We start from the raw sequence: 23,374 nt of genomic DNA on the forward strand, positions 1-23,374 counted from the left end.
CTAAAAAGAAACTTTGAGAGATACAGTGTTGACAAGAAATAAATTTTGAAACATTAAAACCCAAACAATGGTTTCTTTATAGTTCTCTGAAAAATGTATACTTCCAAAGACCAGAGTTGAGTAAATTTGAATTTGTCAAATTGAAGTTATTACAAACTTTCTGGTTTTTCTTGTGAAGTCAGGTTCTAACAGATTAAAAATGTGTGCCATAAAATTACTTGCATCATCTTCTATCTGTAATTTAGAAAACTGTCATTTCATTGTTTTCATACAGAACTAAAAACCATTTGGGATTTACACATGTTGTAAAAATCTATGCCTGTAGGGGTTACCCAGCTAGAATCAGAATGACTTTCTGCCTTTTCACATTGTGAAGGGTGTCTGCATTTCCTTTCGTGGGGTCCCTGAAAGAAGGACTTTTATAATAGTGAAAGAATTAAGCCATTCCTACATATTCTTGCTTGTGCTGAGGAAACGAGTTACAAGTTCATCATTGATGTCATCAAAACTATAATGCTAAAGGCAAGAAAAAAAGAAGGAGCTATTGGTTTTTTTCAGTTAACAAATCCTTTTTGTGTATGTGTGTAGATTAAAGGTTTTTAAGGGCATTTTTATAAGAGCTACTGACCTTTTGAATTGTTCATTTACTCTATTTCCAAGTTCCCTTGTTTATTTGTGCATGCTTTTCTGAGTCTTCAGACTCAATTTTATTGTAAATCTGTCACATTTTAATGCTTTTTTTAAAAATGTCAAACAACAGGTCATATTATCATAGTTAAATTTAGGCTTAAAAGGGACCACTCCACCTGTCATGCACACACACATATGCACAGGCGCACTAAAAGGAGGGTCAGCTTGATCAGTGTGCCCAGAGCCACAATGTCTCTCACCTTGATAGTACAAGCAAATCTTAATGTGACAGTATGTCAGGGCATTCACAGAGAACTCAGACTCATTTGTTGTGTAATAGAAGCAGTTTCTGCAGGATAAGCCTTGTGAATAGTGTACTGTGTGTTAAAGTGTTATGTGAAATTCCATCATGTATCAGAAACATGTTGACTGTTGAATAATTTCACAGAAATAGTATGTATCTATGTATATTCGTGGATACAGACAAGAGAGTGGCAAAATGAAAGTGTTGTATAAGCATTTTTACTGGTATTCAGGCCATCAGAATTACTGGAAAATACGGCATATATGTTGGACCAGAGCAATCGTTCTTGGTGAATAACACATATGTTTTACAACTTGGCGAATTGTCTAGACTCAAAGAATCTGAATGTCAAAGCTGCCATTAAGCCACCACCTTTATCTAGCTATGTCATGTTAATTTATAACTCTTGTCAAATCTATTATATCTACTCCACACTATAATGTACAGGGCACAAAAGTTGTTGATATTTAGGAACAGCCTGCTTGAATGGGTATATTGGGGTTTTTAGTAGATATCCAGACTTCCAGTTCTTGTGTGTTTTGTCTTTGAAGTTTCTGGATTACAGTCAAGAATAATCTTGGCATTTTGAGGGGTATGTCACATTTTCATTTTGATAATGGGGAATTGCTTGTGTAACTTTTTGGCTTTAGTGGTTGCCACGTCAGAGTTTTACTTGAAGATTACAGTAACACAGAAAGTCATTGTTTTATTTCCCCTTTGTTAGAGCTTTAGAAGTCACCCACATGTAACTGGTGATAGTGAATGTCTGCAGTACCAGTCACATCCCTGTATCACTAACAGAGTCTGCCAAAGGAGCCCGGGGGCTTCCACAGTTCTCCCTGGAGCCGGGGACTTCCCTGGTCAGTTCTTCAACTGCACTTTGGTTTGTAATCCTTTTTCCATTAGTGGTTGTTGCCCATCCTAGAAGAGGCTCCATTCAAAGTGTAAAACCCTGTGTGTATAGTTGGCAATCTCCTTTAAAATAGATTAAGAACTTTGCTTGGACAAGGACTTGTCAGGAGTTTGGCTGCTGTTTTCAGACTGCAAAGATCATATTCATTTATTTTTAGAATGTATGTACACTTTATCTTCTCATATGAGGACTATTTCTTACTGGGCAATCTCTCACTTAAGTATTGTTAATTTGGTTTTGCTTGGAATATGTAAGAGTAACATGTAGTAGCAATATTTGGGGAGATCACTTAGGAGTTTGAATTTCTAGCCAACACCCGCATCTGAATTACTGCCTCTAAGTGGAAGGAGTGAATTCTGAGCCCTCCAAAGCTGCCAGAGCATTCAGTTTAGTCCCTTCCACCCCTGCTTTTTTTCCTTCTATTTTTGATAGGCCTAAAATAAATATTGCCGAGGTATCCAAGAATTGGGGGGGGGGGGGAAGGGGGCAGTTTCACTGAGTGTATTTCCTTACATGGCACTTAGCACAATAGTGCTTGTGCTAAACATTCCTCTTCCATGAGGCAGCACAATGATATTTAGTTGCTTTTTTTATTTCTTAGAAACAATTTTTGCAACACTTTGAAATTGCTCAAACCCTCAGTGTTTCTCTGGCAACAAGTTTGGAGGAGAAGAGAGGATTCCAGCAATGAATAGCTCCAAGAAAGTATGCCGGCATACAAAGAATCTTATATAAGAAGTCACATTTTTTTTCTTCCTCCCTTTTCTGCCCAACCCCTTTTCTGTGCTAGTCAAGGCCTTTGTTATAGCAATAGCCCAGCTGGATGCTACTTCCTCTGCTTAAGTGAAGTTCAAGAAACCAGCTGCTGCTTAAAAGAAAACTGCTTATTGTTAAGTTCCCCTTCTTCCCCCTGCCAAGGTTAAACATGTCCCTTCTCCGTCAGCATCTCCAATGTAATGTGTCCCTAGATATTATGGGGCACGCCTTCAAGGATATAAACCTAGTCTTTACCAAGTTATCTGCTGATGAGGCAAAAAGACAATAGTTTCTAAAGCTGTTAGTCAGCCACACCAAGGTCGGTTTCCCTTCCTTTAGAGGATTTTTCCTATCCACAAATGTAGTGCAGGGTGAAATTCTGGTTCTGTGGAAGTCATTGAGGACTTCTAGGAAGATACTAGCTTTAGTTTTCTTACTCTTGCTTGACTCTCTTCATTACTTTTGTAAGGAGAGGTATTTTTTTCCTCCTCCTTGTAAATCTCTTAAGGTGCTGTATAAAATCTTGTACTTTGGAATTTTTAATACAAGAATTTGCATGATAGCTCCCCAAAACTTATTAGTCTAGTGATTTACCCACATTTACATCCAATAGGAAGTGATTGGCAAAGAATACATTACTATCTTCCTCCTATATGCAAACAGCTATATTTAAAGTTTTTGGAAATTCACTAATGACTGAAATGTCCTGTGTCATTCAGCCTTCTGAGTATTCAGTATGATGCAGTCCTTAATTCCATGATTGTGTACATTTTTATCCCAGACCATTGCTGTAGTAAAAGAGGAGGTGTCTTCTTCTGTATCTGTGATAATCAGTGCGATGCCTTGTTTAGCTACCAGGTGTAAACCTTATGGTAATTTATTTCCCAGCCTGTGTATTTATGATTCTTTTACCATGCTGCCTAAATGCTTCACAAAACAGTAAACAGGGTACCCTGTGGGAGCGGCTCAAACTGCCATGACTGTTTTACAACTGGAGACCTTAGGTATAAATGGATCACAGCCATAATCTTCAATAGTTTTGTTTTTGTAAAATATCACCTGTGCCTAGATTCATTCTGCCTAGCTGTAGCACCAAAATTGGAGATAAACTCTGTCTTCATGTAGGGAGCTGAGGTTCACAAGGCTCCAAAACTAGGCATCTTTATTAGCTATCTTAAAGTTGGATGGAATAAAACTGCTCCCAGAGCATGTCAATATATTTTCAGTGTTAGTGTTTTATACTCTATGAACACTACTTTTCATTTTACTTCAGACATCACTGTTAATGTCCTAAGCTTCTGCAGAGAGGGTGCAGGAAAAGAAAAATAGGTAGCAACAAAGTCTTAAACACTTTTAAGTAAGAGGCCTGACTAGTAGACTTGATGATGTAACCAGGGCAAGCACAGACTCCCTCTGTTTAGAGTGACAATTAATTCTGAAACCATCCTTTCTCTAAAAATCAGCTTCATTTGCAACATTTCTTTAAGCTTTCCTGTAGGAATAAAGTGGGGTTTCAAAAGAAAACGTAGTCATCGTTTAAGTAAACAACATCAAACTGGAGCAGCAGGCTAAAGAGACAAAGGGGGAATAGATGAGGGTATACAAGCCTTCTTAATTCTGGTACTTCTTGGGTTTTGAATCTTTGGTTGCTTCTGTAATGCTCTTTTACATATTCTTAGGTGTGGTTTTTTACACTTATTTACAAAACACATGTGCACTTTTGTATGTGTACATATATTCACAGTGATGGGAAATCAGGCTTAGTCCTTTAGCTCTGAATCCAGCTTTTACTGTTATAAGCAATTTCACTTACTTCAGGGATGTACATAATTTGGTCCTAGTTTTAGCTGCTTCTTGTCTTTAAGTAGTTTCAGATATACTGTTTATTTTCTTCAGGAAGATCTATTCTTTGGCTTACCTTGACTGCATTTACTAAATCTGTTGTAACTCTCCAGTAAAGTGAAGTCTACAGCAATGTCTGAAGCCTATCATAAATTCCTTTATCAGAGTGATTTCAGTAACATACGTGCTGTTGTGTGATTACCAGAAGAGTTGTAGTGTTATTGTCACCTTTTTTATACATCATCACATTTATTCAGAGTCAGGGGAACTGAAAGGTAAAATTAAATGCTTTTCCCAGATCTTTCCATAGGTCGTTTCCTATGTAGGAATGGATATGTTATATATAATGTTGATGTGGTGTTTCACTATATCCAGCATTCTGTGTGTTTGCAAGAGTGCATAATTAATAGCATGTAACATGGGAAGCTTGTGTAGAGCAGGGATTGCCTGTAAATCTGTAGCACACATCTTTCACGGTATTATTTGCAGCCCTGGCTTCTATCGTGGCTTTGTATCTTCTCCTGAGGACATTGTTTCTGAATTCACATCTCTCCTAGAGAACCACAACAGGAACTCCTTTGTCTTTCCAGTGAAATCCTGAGAATGCTATCTGAAGTGTTAGTGTAAATTTATCTGTAGCAAACAAAAAATAATTGCTGGCTTTTTCTAAACATCTGTCTGGTCTTCCTATCTGGCCAGTGGGACACAGTGTGCTGGGCTACTATTTAATATGCATTTATGTCGCACACAGTGAACTTTTGCACTTTCATTGAAGTGAGAGGGGATTGAAGCTATGTTTATTGAGTCTTTGTGATAGTCCTCGAATGCTAAAAAAAACCCTGTCCAACAATAAGTTAATTTTGAAAGCACTGTGTCTAATTGTAGCCGCTCAGTTTTTCTTAAGGCATTTCTGGAACTGCATATGAACTGTAGCTGAAGATTTTTAAAACTTGGTTACCTAAAGCCAAGTTCCTAAAAGGTAGCTAAACAAATGAGCAAGTTGTTGAAAAGTTGTTTATGAAAATTCCAGTGTGTGAATCCAGTGTGAGACAGGAATTTATGTATTGTTTTAAAATAACTGACAGTCATCTTCTACAGAAGGTTTCAACAGATCAATATTGCATCATAACATTGTTTATTTCAAGTCAGTTGTCCAAACAAAGCAATGCTAGATGTTGCAAATCCATCAATACTTACCACCTTGCTGCTGTGCTCAGTGATAAAATATATGGATGGTAAAATTGTTGGTGTTATTTTTTAGCCATTCCCCAAAATATTCCATGAAAGAGGAAAAAGGAATAAATCTAGGAAGACCAGAACTTGAAACTCAGTAATAAATGAATAGTGTAAAAAAAAAATAAATGCTTACTGTGATGCATTATCTCAGAGATAAATAGGTGACAAAAACTATCTACTAAATTCTCCAGAAGAGCGGCAGCACAGCAAGTGATGTAGTCCCCCAAAAACTGTGTAATGAACACCTTCCAGGAATAAACGAGGATGGCTTTACAAGCAAAATTTAAAGAACACATCCCCTTTCTCCATTTTACACCCAAAATCACACTTGAAACATAGTCAGTTAAGGGATGGACATCTGTTCATAAATAGAAGTTAATAATTTAATAGTTTCCAGTTGCCAGAATGCTATGTGTAGCATGAGCTAGAAATATTGAAATATAGTCCAAATATTTCTTATTAATATGCTGACTGCAGGAGAACTAAGCCCAGTGGAAATCAAATAGTGAACTCTATCTCTCATCTGTGAGATAGTCTGCAGGTAGGAATGAATGATGTCATTTGTTAAGAAAAAAAAACTTACGTGATTTTCCCTATGGAAGAAACGCTGATCCACCTCACCAGGATGGTGCAGAGCAGCTGATGCCTTAATGAGAACTGCTCAGGAGTGTGTGACACTTATGGCTTGGATCCCCAGATACATGATTCATGGAGCCTACTGAAAAAAGAAGAAACAAACAGGGTAACATTACACTTACATTTATGTGCATTTATTTCTGCAGTTTTAGCTGATGGTAATAGGACATGCAGTGTTGCCAATATCCGTAGTATCTGCTTAACCTTATATATTAGTTTTCCTCTGCAACACAGAAGCAAGTTGCTTCCTTTTCACAGAGAAAACAATAGTGGAGAGTCTGACTGTATAATTAGTGAAATTTCTTGTGTCTGGAAAATATTGTTCAGTAAATTTATTCCTCAGCTACTTTTCTCCTTCACCCCACCTCCCTCATTCCAGGGGATTCCAGGAGGTCTGCCTCAAAATGTAGCTCTTCTTAGCGAGTAAACTCTTTATTGCCTGCAACTCTCCACAGATAAATAACATCACAAGGCTAGTGATACTGTTATTTTTCCTTCAACAACTGAACTCTACTTTTATACCAAAGCAAAGAATTAGTGTGGCTATGAGTAAAAGAATCATCTAGCGTTCTGCTAGCTGAGCAAACATTTATTAGGTATACAAAAAAAAACGCAACTACTTTATTATAGATCATACAAATCTCAATAAAGTGTCATAAAATTAGATGAAATTGAATGGTGGGCTACCAGAAAAAAATTGAAAACAACCATTGTGTTGCCAGAATGCTTATTTCCAGATTATTGTTTCTGATCTTACTAGGGTTTACATAATTCACATTTTTTTGTTATTTTATTTAATGTGTTTTGAGCAAAGATTTTCCTTCTCTGTTGGTTTCAGTGAGAGTGAAAGGCTTTTAGAGCTTTGTAAAGTTTTAAATAGCTTACAAATGAGGAGTGATTGATTTAGTATAGACTAGAAATTGTCATCTTTTGCATCCCAAGTAGGAATCATGTCAGAGTATTTCCTCTGTCTAGTTGGGATAGAAAAAAAAAGTTCTTTCTCTTGTCTAACAGTTTCACTTCCAGTCCTCATCAGACTAATAAGATTGCAACCAGTAGTGAAAACAGAAAAAAGAATTTTCTTGAACTTCAAAGGAAGTTTCAATTTATTGAATAAAGACTTGAGTCAGTATTTTGTCCTACTCAGCTTAATGTTTGTACATAGACAGTAGTATCTAGTACCACTGCTACAGCAGTTTACTTGGTCAGTGTCCAGTACTGTTAAACACAGTACATCAGCTTCATAGCTGGTCTAAGTAATCACAGATCCATTGATTCGAGTGAGTTTTGTCTTGCTCGTACCAGTGAATAGGTTATTCTTTTTATATGAGATCATATTACTAAAAGCTTGCCAAGAACTTAATATCATGCTGGAGTTAAATTTGTAGAAGCTTACTACATCTTGTGACCTCAATTTACTTAAACTTACATGTTTTCTACTCTGGTAAGACATAAATAAACCAGCACTGGAACACTACACAAGCTGCAGAGAGTACAGTGCAACTCAGCACACTTCCATGGCCACTCCTTTCTGAAGGATAAGTGCCTTGTCCCTCCATAAGCCAAAATCACTCTGGCAAAGGTCCAGCAATTTGTTGTGTTGGGATGGAAAGAAACACTTGGAAGCAACCAGTTCACTGCCCAGGATGTTAAATATTTTTTCAGTAAAACAAGACTGCATTTAAGTAAGGTGAAAGTGCTGAAGTTCAAGCCTCACCAGGGAAAAAATTGGTAAGGCTTGCCACGCTGGCCAACACAGAATTTAGCGAATATGAAGGGCAGAAGTTTAAGTAAACCAGGTCCAACCTGTCTCACTGTATCTTAACCGTCATATCCTCTAGTTTCAGTATAATTAAAATTAAGTGCATTTTTTTTTCATCATTTAATAACAGTAAGCCTGAATGGCATCTTCCTGAGTTTGATTTTATTTCCATGGTATAGTAGAATCTCATGTAAGACCCGAGGAGGTCTGAGATCCCTGTTTTACTCACTGTGAAGGGGCTGCCTTGAGGCCTTAGAAGGAGTAGGATGAAGTACAACACACTCCTGCAAACACCAGGTGGTGAATGGACCCTTAGTGATTGTTGCCAGACTGCCTTTAGGGCTCATGTGGAAACCTTTGATATTACACTTAGACTCTTCTTCTGGCGGGGTAGATTTAACTAAAGCTTGGTGACTGGAGGAGAAGGGCATCTGCTTTCAGTTGGCTGTGGAGCATTATATTGTTGACATTGGGTCAAAATTAATTACTTCTCTTTTTTTACGGTTTATTGATGTGGAGTTTGCAGAATTTAAAATTTAAAATGTTTATTGTCACTACTGTCTTGGCAGGAGTAAGACTGCTGTCTCGCTTATAAGTAAGGATAACATGAGAAGTGCAAAAGAAGCTGATGATTATGCTGGCTCTGATGCCTTGATAACTTGCACTGAAGTGGAAATTCACCCCAATGCTGCACTGATTTCAAAAACCAAAAGGACTTGTAAGGTGAAAAGACTAAAAAAGTTCCACAGTAGTAGTAAATTGCTTGTGGTGTTAAAATGCTAGCTAGGCAGTACATAAAAACAGTGCTTTAAATGATACTCAAGTAAATTCATTATTTCCTGCCTTGGGTGGAGGGACCTTCCTCATTCTTATGGCAGCTTTGCTGCAAAAGATGTCTTATGTTTGAACTTGCCAGACTGAAGATCTTCCCTTCTGCTGTGCTCTTGAAGTACTTTTAAATTCTCTTCATATTCTGTAGAATTTCAACACTAATGCAATGTGTAAACCACTGCACATACCCTCAGAAAATGTACATCACTGAGTGCAGTTTGTGCCCTTGCTCACAGGCTGACTTCACACTTATAAGAAAAACTCGATATGAATGATTTGACCAGAAAGCACTTTGAAGCTAGCAAAGCAATATCATCCTAAAAAATAACCTATTAAATACTGATAAAGGTCTATTTCTAGCAAATTTATTAATTTAGCAGCAGGGTAATAAATGTAGAAAGAGAAAAAGGAGACAGAAAGCTAGGAGTTTTCTTTCTTGCTCTGGCATTGTGTTTTTGTTTTACTTCCTGAACTACAGCAGCTGAAATAATTTTATTGTTTTATTCCTGCTCACTGCAGACATAGAAACATGTTTTGGTTGGCTTCAGAGTTAGAATGAAAAAACCTCACCTGGTGGGGAAGTGGAAACTTTTCTCTAAAAGGCATTTGAGGTTCTGTAAGTCAGTGTCAAGTTCATATTTTTTTCCAATGTACAATAAGTGAAACTAAAGGTGATCCCATGTCACAAAAGCAAAATGCATATATTTTGAAAAATACTTCAGAAAGAAAGGTGGTTATGCATTTTTGTGAAATTACTTTAGAATATTCCTCTATCATTTTCAGTTTCAAGTATTCTCTTGGGACAATAACCTTGTACAACCATGATGTTCCAATACATCATATGAATCTGCATAAAACTCCAGTTCACATAAATACCTGTACTTTGAAAGACTAAGGGGTTTTGTTTGGGGTTTTTTGTGTAGTGTTTTGGGTTTTTTTTAATCTGCAGCTTGCAATCAGTCTATTTATATAGGTGTACATCCCTGGCTTTGTTTCTAGTATTTCAGTGTGATCAGAAAATACGTACAGGTAAGAGACCCTGTAAAAAAAATTAGGTCTCATTCTGCAGTCAGATCTATTCAAATTGACCTTTCAATTGATGCAGAGTCTGTAGATCCATCTGACTGGAGGCTTGGAACGATAATGAGCTTTATTCACAACATGATATTCTAAAGGAGATTATTATTTTTTTAATACCCCACTACATTCTTGAAAGCACAGGCTTTTAATGAAAGCTTGTGGTTGATCAATGGAATTTTTTGACTATGTTTTTACATTTGATCTGCATTGTTGCACATTAGCAGATGTCACAATTCATTGATAGATGAAGAGGAAAAGGCTTTGAAATTCTTTTTCAGAGTTGGAAGACGACACACGCAAGTTATGTGACCTCTGTTCACTCATTTTTTCCAGGCATTTTTGTTTAAATATTTTCATACATTAATGTTAGTTCATGAATCTTAAAAGAAAAATTTTCAGTCAGGTATGAACTGAAAGCATGAAACAAGGTAATCTGCAGTCTATTTTCCAAAATAAAGTGAAAATAAATATGACCTTTATATTTTATGCTGTCATTCTTCTTTCAAGCTGCTGCAATCATAATTTCAGTCTTTCTCCTGATAATGCCTATATCAACTCCATTGTTCTTTTAAAATAACAGTATAGTAATGCAGCTACTCTTCAGATATATTGATACCTTCACTAGGATAATGATCTTTAAAAAAAAATCCATTTTGTGTATGTCTTTGTATATCTATATCTATCGTTTAAGGTTTTTTGTAGCCTATGAAAATAAGAACTGTCCTACCAGGTAAGATCAGTGGTCTGTCTAATCCATTTGCTACTTGTTGCTACTGACACATGCAATAAAAGAAGCTATTTAGAGAGGGCATATAGGTGCCACTTTCTGTAGTCTATTCCCTTCATACTCCACCAGCATCCAGAATTGTAGAAGGATGTTAAAAGGGACTTCTCTGCCTTATCCCTTTTACTATCTGCTTATGGATCTATTGTCCATGGATGTTTCTAATCCTTATTTGAAGTGGCTGTTACAGTCTGCCTCCACAGCTACAGCAGCGAATTCCTGAAGTTCACTAATCACTGTGTGAAGAAACACATTTTTTAACCCGTTTTACTACTCTTACCAGTGTCCCAGTTCTAGTATTGCAGGATTTGGTGTACAGCAGTACCACATTCAGCTTATCCACCATCTTCGTGATTATGTTAATCTCAGGTGTATTCTTCCTCAGACCCCAGATTTTAGTTAGTTCTTGTATGGCAGCTGTTTAATCCCTGTGATCATTTCAGTCACCCTTCTCTGTACTCTTTTTACCTCCACTACATCCTCCTTGAGTTATGTAGGCCAGAACTGCACATGATATTCAAGATGTGGGAACACAAAGATTTTATGTAGCAGCAGAGTAGTACCCTCATTTTTTTTCTGAGTGACCTTCCTGATGTTACCCAACATTTTGTTGGCTTTTTTTTTTTTTTTTGAGTTCTGGTGCACCTTGAGGCAATGATTCAGAGAACTGTTAACAAAAGCAACAACATGTTACTCCAAAGTTTTAACTCTGTTCCAAGTTCAGCATCACGTAGATGTGGTTTCAGATATTTTTCCCCTAAAAAGAAAGTATTTTTGCTTTACAGTTATCTATTATGAAGCTCGTCACCACCTTTTTGCCCACCCAGTTTGAGTGATCCTTTTTGGAGTTTCTTAACCATTAGCGCAGCATCTGACTATTTGAAAGAGCTTAGTGTGATCTGCAGATTTATGCATTTCACTGTTCACTCCCTTCTCCAAGCTATTGATAAAGATGTTGAATAAACTGGGCTCAGAAGTGATCCTTGGTGGGACCCCATCAATAAAGTGACATTTTTCTGCCAGTAATAAAATACTGATTTGTTAAGGATCTGTCAGATGAAATAGCTGTATTCCTGTATCAAGTTCTTATACCAATTCCTCTAATCCTAAAGAAGTTCCCTCAAGAAAAATCCTCTCCTTCTCCTTGCATTATTCTTGCCTTATTTTCTCTAGATGTGATGCCACACTGACTTGTGCACTCTCACTGTCTCTTCACCTGTATTTCCTCAGCTTCTTCTTGCAGATATTAATAATATTTCTTTTCCTACCCATAGTTACCTTGTTCAAATGAAAAGTGCTACATGAGATGTATTCTTAAAAATAGTCTTTCCTCCAACAGAGTTTAGTACACTATCTGTTGTGCTTGTCAGTGTACATTGGACTACTCAAAAGTGTTCCTGAGTTGGACTAGGAACGATGCTATCAGTATATTTTACAGATGTAGAAATGGAGCATAAAAAAGTCAAAAAGTCGTTTAAGTTATTTTTTTTGTTTCCACTGTGGGATCACATACATATACTCACTCATTCTGGAAGTCATGGGGCAGTTGTCCTCACAGGTGACCCGGGTGATGTATATCTTTACATTGGTGTTGGTGTATACACAACATAATGGGTAGTAGCAGTACAAGATTTAGGCTGAAGCCTTCATTTACTCTGCACCACTGTCCTGGATGGTTGTCGTGGTTTAACCCCAGCCAGCAACTAAGCACCACGCAGCCGCTCACTCACTCCCCCCCATCCAGTGGGATGGGGGAGAAAATCGGGAAAAGAAGTAAAACTCGTGGGTTGAGATAAGAACGGTTTAATAGAACAGAAAAGAAGAAACTAATAATGATAATGATAACACTAATAAAATGACAACAGTAGTAATAAAAGGATTGGAATGTACAAATGATGTGCAGTGCAATTGCTCACCACCCGCCGACCAACACCCAGCTAGTCCCCAAGCGGCGATTCCCCACCCCCGCTTCCCAGTTCCTATACTAAATGGAACATCACATGGTATGGAATACACCGTTGGCCAGTTTGGGTCAGGTGCCCTGGCTGTGTCCCGTGCCAACTTTCTGTGCCCCTCCAGCTGGGCATGAGAAGCTGAAAAATCCTTGACTTTAGTCTAAACACTACTTAGCAACAACTGAAAACATCAGCGTTGTCAACATTATTGGCATACTGAAGTCAAAACATAGCACTGTACCAACTACTAGGAAGACAAATAACTCTATCCCAGCTGAAACCAGGACAATGGTAATGCCTCATTTTCTGTCATTTGTCTTGAGGCCCTTATTCTGGGTAAGGGAGAAGTTGCAGTCCCTTGGGCAGAGAACTTTCCACTCTAGGAGTCCTGCACACGTGTCCTGCAAAGTTGAGTTTATGTTAGCCCCTCATTTCTGTAAGACAAATAAATAAAAAGTAGTTTTGAGGGGATTTTAATTCAAAGATTTACTGAAATTGTTGAGCAAGGTGTGTTTGCAAACTTTATGATCCATGGCCAGGTCTTAGTTTCTGAGGTTAATTCGTTCCATCTGTTTGGTAGCATTGTCTGCTTGTAATGGCACCACATGGCTGAAAAGGTTGTGTCAGTGAAAATACCAAGAATCTAGTGTAAATTGAATGTTTCCATCTTGTAATTTCTCTCTCTTGTGCTTTGAAGCATGTTACATTTTCTATTTAACCTGGAATTAAACTTTTCTGACCTTGATCCATTATGTCATCTCTTTAAGTATTTTTCAGAAACATCTTTCCTTCTAGATTTACAAAAAAGTGGTACCACTGAAACTACTTCAGTAACTGTCAAAATAAGAACTTTACTGTATTCATGCGCATACACATTCCTTTTTCAGTTTATCTTATAGTGCAACACATTCTGCAAATTCCTGATGTACACATCTTTCATTTTTATGGGCATTCTGCAGAGAAGTAAACTGCCAGGCTATTCTGTAATCATCTTTGATGTTGCAATAAATGTTGTGTTCTTTAAAGTTTTTTAACCTTTAACCAGCTAAAGAATGAATCAAAGAAGCAGATTTCTAGATAATTTAAAAAGACTCTAGACACAGTAGATAAGTTGAAGTCTGTGTTTGCTGTGTATCAAAACACTTGGCCTCCATGGGAAGATAGAAATTCATTGAACAGCTAGCAGGAAAACTTAACTCAATTTAGACACCTCATCAATAAAATAAATGTATATTCACAATATGCAATTATTTCCACATACAAGCATGCATTTACAGGACTAATGTTTTAAATAAGCCATGCTTCAATATGCGCTGAAGATGCCCAGTGGATATATGCAACCTGAAGCATCCATACGTATGCTGCCCCAAGCAGCAGGTGCAGATCTGATCTCACAAAAGCTTTGCCCAAGTCAGAGGTCAGTGACTGTTGGTAATGTCCTCATGGCATCGCTTGATGTGTGTGTCCCTGCTAGTTGCTTCAGAGGAAACTTGCTGATCCGGTTTTAAAACCTACTAATACTGTACTGAATCTTAGAGGGAGTTCAGCCTTACTCAATCCAGAGCAAAGTCCTCATCTGTAACCTGGAAGGCACTTGCCATCTCCATAGTAAGCCAAGACATCTCTCCCTCCACTTTCTTTTCCAGAAGCAACTTGGCTAGTGGTTAAGTCATGCAGGGGACAACCTGTGCTTCAGACAGAAAGTCTTCCTGTACCTGAAATTCCTGGGGATCACATTGTACCAAACATTAATTGCCTTCCTTTGGGGGTATAAATTTAATCACTGTTGGTTCAAATTTGTTCATATCTTTGGAAATAGATATGCACTGTCTGTCAGCAAGAGTAAGGGCCAGCCTGAGCACCAGGTGCTGAGAGTGACCCAGCATGGGCCACCTTCACTGGCCGGAACAGACCCACAGGGTCCAGATGTGACAAGTAGAGCTAGGTGCTGATAATGGTGTCCATTGACAGCATGCTGAGGGGATGAACCAGGTCATTTGGGAGCCGGGGCCAGATGTGCACACCTACAGCCCTGGGCTGGAGTGAAACGGAGCTCCCATGGGCAGTGTTGAGGGGTTGTCCCTCCCCAGGGGAGGCTGGGCAAGGGCACCGGGGCCTGTAAGTGCCCTCAGCACCCTGACTCTATCACTAGCAATTTTGTAAGTGCAAAGAGGGTTAAATGCTAAATTTGAGGCTACAGAGGATGATAGTGCTCAGCTCAGCAGAAAGCCTGTACTGAGATAGTCTGTCACAGTCCTCATCTCCCTGTATCAGTTCATGTGGTAGCTCTGTATAAATGCTAGCCTCTGACCATTTGCTGAATAGGAGAATCTGTGCATATATTAATTTTGAAGTAGACATATTTATTTGAATTTGTATTAATCGTGTTAAATGTTAACTTCTTTTAGTCTTTATTTATAGTTATAATTTCATTCTCCCTTCTTATTGTGGGTTTGGTGGGGGTTTTTTAGCAAATCAAAGCATGAAACACTGAGTTTGTGGGTGGAATAGTGGTGTGTACAAGAGACACAAGAGAGAGCATATGAAGGTTAACTTTCCCTCTCTGGCAGCTGCTTTCTAGCAGAGCAGGTTATCTGGTTTCAGCTTAGCAACAGAGGCTGCACAGGGGTTTGCTCAGAACATTTACCCAGGGTGGAAGCTCTGCCCGTAAGCTGCTCCTTCATACTGACCTCCATCTCCCCATGACAAGGGAATTTTTACACTGTCATGTTTCCACGGGGATGTTTCAGGAAAAGCATTGAAAATCTTGAGAAACTATTATATATTATCACTATTTAATGAAACTGTTATGTTAACTGTTACCTAGGGCAGCCTAGGAGTAAGAAAGGTAGTCTTAAGAGGAGATGAAGAGAAGACACAACTTTGTGTTTGGCCTTGCGCCAGGTGTGAAGTTAGCAACAGGTCTTTTAGTCTCTTTCTTCCCAAATAACCTGACTCAGTGATAATTCTGTGTTGTCATCTCTGAACAAAGGATACATTTCCCAAAGTGTAGATAAGCATCTCTCCTTTCATTGCTGCAGTCAACGTGATGAAGCTTGCTCAGCGGGAAATAGGCTGGGCACCTGTAAAAAGTGAGGTATAACGTGCAATCTGTGGAGCTCAGCAAAGTGAGGTGATTCCTGAGACTCCAGCCGTGGCTCCAGCACTCAGCAAAGGCTGCAACTCGCTCAGGGTAGGCAGCAGATGCCCTGCAAGCACTTTTCCTAGTGTTGCTTTGACTAGTTGTCTTGCTGTTTCTCCCTGTACATCCTAACTCTACCCCTTCTTGGCATATACTGAGTCCCTGTGCAGAGGAGTTTTCAGTCTGTATTACTAAGTACAGTATCAGTGGAAAGTTGATCTGTCATTGGGTCTTGTTATGGTATTTTATTACAACGAGTAATAGTATACATTTGAGCTCAACATATTTTTTTGTACATGTACAGTCTGAAGGACTGAGCTTGAATTTGAGGAAATGAGCATCAGCATGTTAATGTGCCTGTCACTGTTCGAGTACTATGAATTAATACCTGTAAGAAAAGAGGGGCCCTGAAGAAAAAGCTGGAATTAGATATTTCTGAATGGAAACATTTCTTAACTAACTTTAGAGCAGCAACACATCTATTTTTGCTGTCATAATTATTTTGTTCTGGCTCAGCCAAGTTTGGCTCAGACCAAAAAGAAAGTCTGTTTGGTAAAGACTGCAAAATAATACTATGATGTTTTTCTTTCATGTGAGTGGAGACACAGTTATTCATGCTAACTTCTCATTTTAAGGAGCTTGAAATCCTCAGCACAGTTCTGCTAGTACAAATGCAACTATTTTTTTACTATTCAGAACATCATGTTCAAGTAAACTGTAGACTTTAAGTTATTTCTGGCATTCAGGGCATAGTTTATGAACTGATATGACAGTATCTCGTATAAATTTTCCATCTGGATGATCACAGTGCAGTAGAAGTTTCTTGCTGTGTTGTCAAGCTAGAACCAACTGTTGTCACTGGCTGACCTTTGATTTTAAGTACGTGGGAACATTACTGAAACGCTTCACATAATAGAGAAGAGCTGTTTCTCTGGTAGTGAGTATCTTTATGTTGCCAAAGACTTCATTCATCTCCTGCTTTTGAATGGAGCACAGGATTCCCTGTCCTCCCCCACCACAAACTTTCTATAAGTATAAATGAGCCAATTTTTTACCACTTAATCTCACAAAATGTCCTATATGAGTCAGTGGCCTCGTCTAATGAACAAAAGTTAGAAAATCAAGCCCGAAAACAAGGCCAAAGAATGTTTTACTCTGCTCTGACTTGTAAAATTGCTGAATAGAAAATACTGTGTGCTGCTAGGTGCATCAGTGAATAATCCTTTTTTTTTTCCTTAGTGCAAAATTATTGACTTGGTTGTAAGAGTAAGGAAGTATGAAGAACATGCAAAGGAGTGCTCTGATGGGAACATTAATTATGAATGACTTATTGATGAATGTAAGGGAGATGCTAGCCAGCTAGAGACTGGAAAATTATCAGTTACAAAGAATAAGAAGCTTGTACTGAGAAATTGGTAAAAGCTCTCTGTTTAATGCTCATACTTTGTTTCCTGAGTTTCATTTGGTGATTCGTCTTCAGAAAAAATATTAGCTGTGGGGTAAGTACCAGTCTTTTCACACACACACCTTTTTCACTTAAGCAAAAACAACAATTTAAAAGCAGTAAAGAATACCTGGTAGCAAATGTTTCTGTACCACATAGAGCATCTTAAATAGGATATCTGGGTAGTACCCATAGAAGCTGGCCCTGCTGCAGCACTGTTTTCCAAAGTTCATTCCCACATTGCAGGGAAAGAGGTTTGAAAGCTTTTGGAGAATTCTGGTTTACTTCTTTCTGAATAAATACACTAATGTTCACCTCAAGCTCCTGTTAGCCAAGTTAACTTACAATACAACATATCGAATATTTGAATAACTTTTTGTACCCTTCTGCATTGCCTCATTTCCTTCTACAGTGTCTACTACTCTGTTCATGGGCAAGCACAATTTTGAGCTGGAAGAAGGGGCAGGTTTTTCCAGTGCCAAATTCTGTAACACAAGACAACTGTCCTTTCACAGACTGGTGCAATGGCAAAAATTTGTTGTTACATGGGGAGAGAGGAAAGCTCTATGCATCTGTGCTTTCTTTTCTTACAAAGGTTTTAGCTTTTTGATGATTTTTCTAAGTGAAATTCTAATTCTGACAATCTAGACAGTGAAAATTAAATATAAAATATGCTCATGTATTTTTGCTGTAGTGCCCAGTTTGGTTCAGTATGTCTGGTCCTGATATATGTGACTAGAAGTCATATCCCAACAGACTTCTTTGGGTAGCTTTTATACAACTCATTGGTAAAGACATTGTAGTTTTCTCCTGGATCACAACTGATGGTTTCATAGATCTGGGAAGACAACTTCTGCCTTTTGGTCAGTTAATTGCATACCTAGAAACAAAACTGTTGCAATATATCATGACTATGATATAAAGATTTGCCCACTCAGCTAATTACTTCTGGTAGTTTTTTCAGCAATAATGGATAATTTCTCAGAAAATGGTTGCTGCATGAGTATTTTTGCCCATAATTTTCATTATCTTCTAACTGGGTTCCTTTTCCTTCTCATACCACTGCTGCTGGACCAACTGGCTGCATTCCCCAGAGTGTTCTCTACTAGTTGTGTAGCATCTGATTAATTTCCCTGTGTGCTCAAAGACATAAACTAGATGCCCAGACAGCATAAGAAAACAAGAATTATAAAGACAAGAAAGGTTCCAGAACCAGCCTAGGGGCTGAGGAGACACCTAGGATATGTGCCATCTCTGTCTAAGCTCCTTGGTAGAATATAAACAGGTTAAAAGTTGTTCTTAGAAGTTCTGAAGTGCCTTAAAAAATGTATAGTTAGTTCTAATTGGAAGACAGTGTTTATATTTTTCCTATAAAATTAGAACAAAGGAATATTAATAGCTGCCTGCACATTGTAACATTTTCTGCATAATGACATTTTGCAGGCTTGATATAATATTCTGCTACGTGCATCAGGCCATTAAATGAGAAGTCTTTAAAATTAGCTCACCAGAACAGTTATTCTTTCCAAACACCACCAAAAGAAGATGAGATCAAAGAATTTCATAAAAGACGCTTTTCACAGCTTATCTGTCATCAAATGAAGGTATTAGGGAAACGGCCTGAGAAGCTTTTCCTACTTGATATCCCTTTTGAAGTGACTAGAACTACAAAACATGCCATTTCTGCAGAGGATTCAAGCTGTGTTTCTCCCTTGTATGAGAGGAAGGCCACAAAGAGTGTATTACACCAGCTGGCACACTTCTGGGGTCCCTGCTCTCGGGGCTTGTTTAGGCTTTCAGGGAGCAGGCAGGCATCAGGGTTACCACCCCAGGGAGCAGCAGTCCTTCCTGAGCTCACCGTGGAGCTCATGGCTACCAACACTGCAGCTTGGGGCAGACCGAAGGATTTGCAGCAACTCCCAGAAAATTCCAGTGACAACAGAACACATATCTCTCCAGGATAATTTGGGGTTAAATATTTTCCCAAAGTTAGCAGTCTTTTTGTTGCAATTCATTTCTAAGGTTAGATGGTAGGGGATCAAGCTGATAAAATGGCAATGCATATAATTTGTTCTGCATCTTCATTACATGCCCTCAGCTAAGAAATTCCACATATTATAGCATTAAAAATTTAATCCTGATCTAAACCCCATCTAAGCTAAAAAGAATCTCACCACTAAGCCCTGTAGATACTGTGTCAGAACATTAGATATTATATTACAGTTGTCACAGAAAACATTCACATGCAGAAGGCGTAGTATCCATTAGTGACTGAGCAGAACAAAAACCAAAATTGTAATTCTCTTTTAAAGTGGGAAGACACTAAAAAAATGAAAATGTTTGCACTCACATGACACTATTTCAGGGTCTTAATATGAAATTTTTGTCTATTCAAGAAGCTCAAGTATAGCCATAATTTTATGTCATGTTCTCAGTGAGTAAAATGACAGTTCTATGGAGAGCAGGTTGATAACTCTCCACCTGCTGTTCCTGTGCTGCATTGAATTAGTCTAAACTTTATCTTTTTTTAAAAACAGGATTAATGAAATTTTGAACCAAATTTTCTTTTTACTTTCCCTAGTATGAGCCTGATACACCAGCTAATCGAATGCATAGTAAATTTGGTCGAGATAGTAATCTGACAGAATTCATTATCTGAAAAAACAGTAGGAAGACTGTATTCAAACATCAGGTATTTGTAAATTACACAGGAAAAAGCTCTGTGTAAGGGATGTAACCTTCATTTGTCTTCCTGATGTGTATATGATTGTTAGTTGCAGATTCTAGGGTATATATTTTATTCATATCCATACTTTATCATATTCTAAAGTTTGTGGTACAGATGAAGACCTGCACATTTCCAAAGTGATGTTGAAGTCAGTGGATTTTGCTGGCCACAGTAATGTGGGATTAGATTCTTTGAATGATTGAAACAATCAATTAAACTTTTTGTAGAAGTTTTAGTGCTAAGGGGATTACCAAATTATACATTTTTTCACTCTACAAATTTGGGACAGGCTGCCTTCTCTTAATTTTGGACAGTTTTAGAATACTGTTGGATCTGTCTTAGGAAAAATCATTAAACAAGACTTCCCTCTTGAATGCCAGTCTAGGTAAAACCTAATCATCCCTTGATGTTTTTTGAAAAGAATAGGTGATGTCCACGAGGTCCTGGCTAAAGTTTCCTGCTTTGAATCGTAAGTTGTAATTTCCATAGTTCTGTGACCTACTGTTGGCAAATACTAAGTTCCCCACCCCCAGTCAACCAGTTTATCTCAATGTACATACACTAGCCATATTTAACTTTTTGAACAGTACTATAGGGTGCGCTAGGGGCATGAAAAACATGTTAAAAACCCCATTCTGTTCCAGTATCAATAGATACTCCAGAGGGAGGCAACATGACAAAAGCGACGTACCAGGTCTGCTTTACGAAGATTAGAGATCTCGGACAAACATCTGGCTTAAAAACCCTTTTCCAGCGACTCATGTTATAGATGAGTAAATGCTACAATGCAAGTCTTTACAGTAATACAGTGTAAAGGTTTTGAGAACCTCTGTGCTGGTTCTGAAACTAATTGTATTCAATTTGTAGCTTTTTCTGGCCCTTCACATGGTATGGTATGATAGGGTAGAGAGGCTTTTTTGAGAATTATTCCAATGTCTCGAGGGCCAGCTATTCTTGAAACCATTTGCAAGACTTTCTAAGTGTTTTTTATCCCACAGGCTCTCAATTGACATAATGTCAATGTCTCTACGAACAGAATAGAAATATTTGGGGATCAGTTTTGTAAAATCAGGAAAAATCAATAACCAGTTCTTTGTGTGAGAAACAAAAGTGGAAAGCACAGAAGTGTTTCTCTGAAGGTAGTATATAACTTGCAGCACAGCTAGGAATTGATACTTTGAGTAAGGTAAGCACAAGAAGTAATGCAAAAGATTTGCAGCAATGAAAAGAGTTCCCAGTGGTATTTTCAAGTACTGAAATACACTGCCAATGGAGGTCAAGGAATCTAGTGGTGATTTTTAAGAGCTGATCAGATTAATTTCAGGAACTGATGCAATTTTCTGGCCTGCAAGGCAGAATATGTTCAAGGAATACTATTCATTACTGGCTTTTGCTGCTGACAAGGGGACTGAGAAGGGTACAGAGCATTTCTGGCACAGCAGGACACCCTGCTGCAATGGAGTGCAGACAAACCCACTTGCCCTCCAGCAGACCAGACTAGCAGAAACTTCTGCTTCTAGGTCATTGTAGGCCACATGGAGTCTGCTCAGCAGGGCTGTTTCGGTTCAGGGTTAGATCACTGGCTCACAGTGCCCAGAGACTGCCTCGCAGCATTGAAAAGGTTAGTTCCCCTTGGCTTAGGTACAGCTGATCCTGCCTGTCAGCTGTAGGATAAGCTAGATGACCTTGCAAGACTTCTTTATCCAATTTTGTGTGGTTCTCTGATTCTCTCCAGTCTATGTTTTAACTTTGAGGTCATTCTTTCTTTCAGGGGCAAAAAAACTGGATTCATAATTGAATTCTGGGCAAAGCTGAGTAAAACTGAGCAGTAAGTCCCTAGCTATAATAGTATTCACCAGCTTGAGAGAAATTTGAAGTGTCTGAAAGCGTTTTTTGTTAGGTGGAAGATGCAAATGTCCCATGTGAAATTTAAGATAGCAGTTCCTATGTACAGGGCATTTATTCCAAGAAATATGGGATTCATAGAAATTGTTCCCTTCTTATTTGGAACTGCAGGAAAGCACTGGTACAAAACAGGAAAAACAGCACCATTAGCCCTGACTATAAACACTGAAATCAGAGACAGATAACATGTTGTAGTGTCCTGTTGAAGACTGTTACTGTAAACTTCAAAAAGGAATCAAATGAATAGTAGAGAGCTTTTTGTTGTTTTCTTTAGTGTTGTACCTGTTTTTTCTCTTGTTTTTTTTAATTTGTACCTCCTAATGCTGGGAGTGTGGAAGATGAATCTGCCATCCTGGTTAGTTCTTCCAGGGTGTTGAAGGTTTGCATATATTTTTCTGTACAACGTGCCTGTGCAATTTCCATCAGAAGCAGGAAATGTTTATTCAAGTTCTGAGGGGTGGGACAGTTGCTGTAGTTTTAGGTAATTTTAAACAAACCATTTGAGCATCCTGTTTAAATAGAGTTAAGTAATCAGAGTTTTGTACGAGTTAGAAAAGAATTCCATACATGCATTATATGAATAAAATATCATCTTACAGAGCATACCAAAGTGATATATTTATCTAACTTCTTGTGCAATAAAAGTTATATCTTTGACTTTTGTTTTGCAACAAGTTTAGTGGCTAAACATATTCCATTATGTAACAGTACTATACTAGAATATGAACTATTTTGCATTTAAATTTACCTGTATTTAATAATTAATTTTAACACATACTAGTTTCCCTGATATTTTCAGTAGCCTCTGGAGAAATCTAATGCAAATACAACTTTCTGAAATTGGGAGGAAAAAAGTGTATTCACACAAAGAACTTAGTTTAGAGAACTAGTGAGAATCGGGAAGAATTTATTCACAGCCAATTGTATGAAAACATAAATGAAGGAAAAAATGGTAGTTGGAGTAGGCTGGTAAGATTTATCAATTGTGAATTTTACTTGGGGAGTCCATGTTTGATGCCTTTCCTGAATTCTCTGGTTTTAAGTGTTGTAAGGGTTGAACTGGGAGACAAAAAACAGTAGTGAAAAGATTTGTTCTCAGGCTTGTAGCATGGATGCACATCTCAGATTTGAAACTGGGAGACAGGTTGTGTGATTTATTTTTGGTTTGTAATATTTCAGTAATGAGGCTGTGCTGAACTGCATATCGGGTCCCCCAGCTGGTGGGACTCATTTGAAAGAAAAGTTTATATGCTTCAGATTGCAGTGATAAATGTACTTGGCCTTATGTCTATCAATGGATTGTCTTTAAGCTGCAATCTAATGTTAATGAGATTTTAATTGGAAAACAAACAGAGGACAGACAGGTTAATGACTGATAACAATTTTTAAAAAATTTTTTAAGGGCTACACAATAATTAATGTAAAC

General features: G+C 38.0%; 1 protein-coding gene and 1 long non-coding RNA gene across 2 annotated transcripts in view; one reads left to right on the forward strand and one right to left on the reverse strand.

Moving 5' to 3' along the window:
- PRKCE (protein kinase C epsilon) overlaps positions 1-23,374 on the forward strand; it is a 301,238-nt gene that overhangs the window by 218,159 nt on the left and 59,705 nt on the right. The gene's annotated exons all lie outside the window — the stretch shown is intronic.
- The window catches only part of LOC142037981 (uncharacterized), a 29,629-nt gene that overhangs the window by 4,496 nt on the left and 1,759 nt on the right, over positions 1-23,374 (reverse strand). Inside the window, exon 2 of the long non-coding RNA XR_012652488.1 lies at positions 6,265-6,399. This is a non-coding gene — a long non-coding RNA (uncharacterized LOC142037981). The remainder of the gene's footprint in view (positions 1-6,264; positions 6,400-23,374) is intronic.

Source organism: Buteo buteo, chromosome 12 (assembly GCF_964188355.1).
Source record: "Buteo buteo chromosome 12, bButBut1.hap1.1, whole genome shotgun sequence".
Lineage (NCBI taxonomy): Eukaryota > Metazoa > Chordata > Aves > Accipitriformes > Accipitridae > Buteo > Buteo buteo.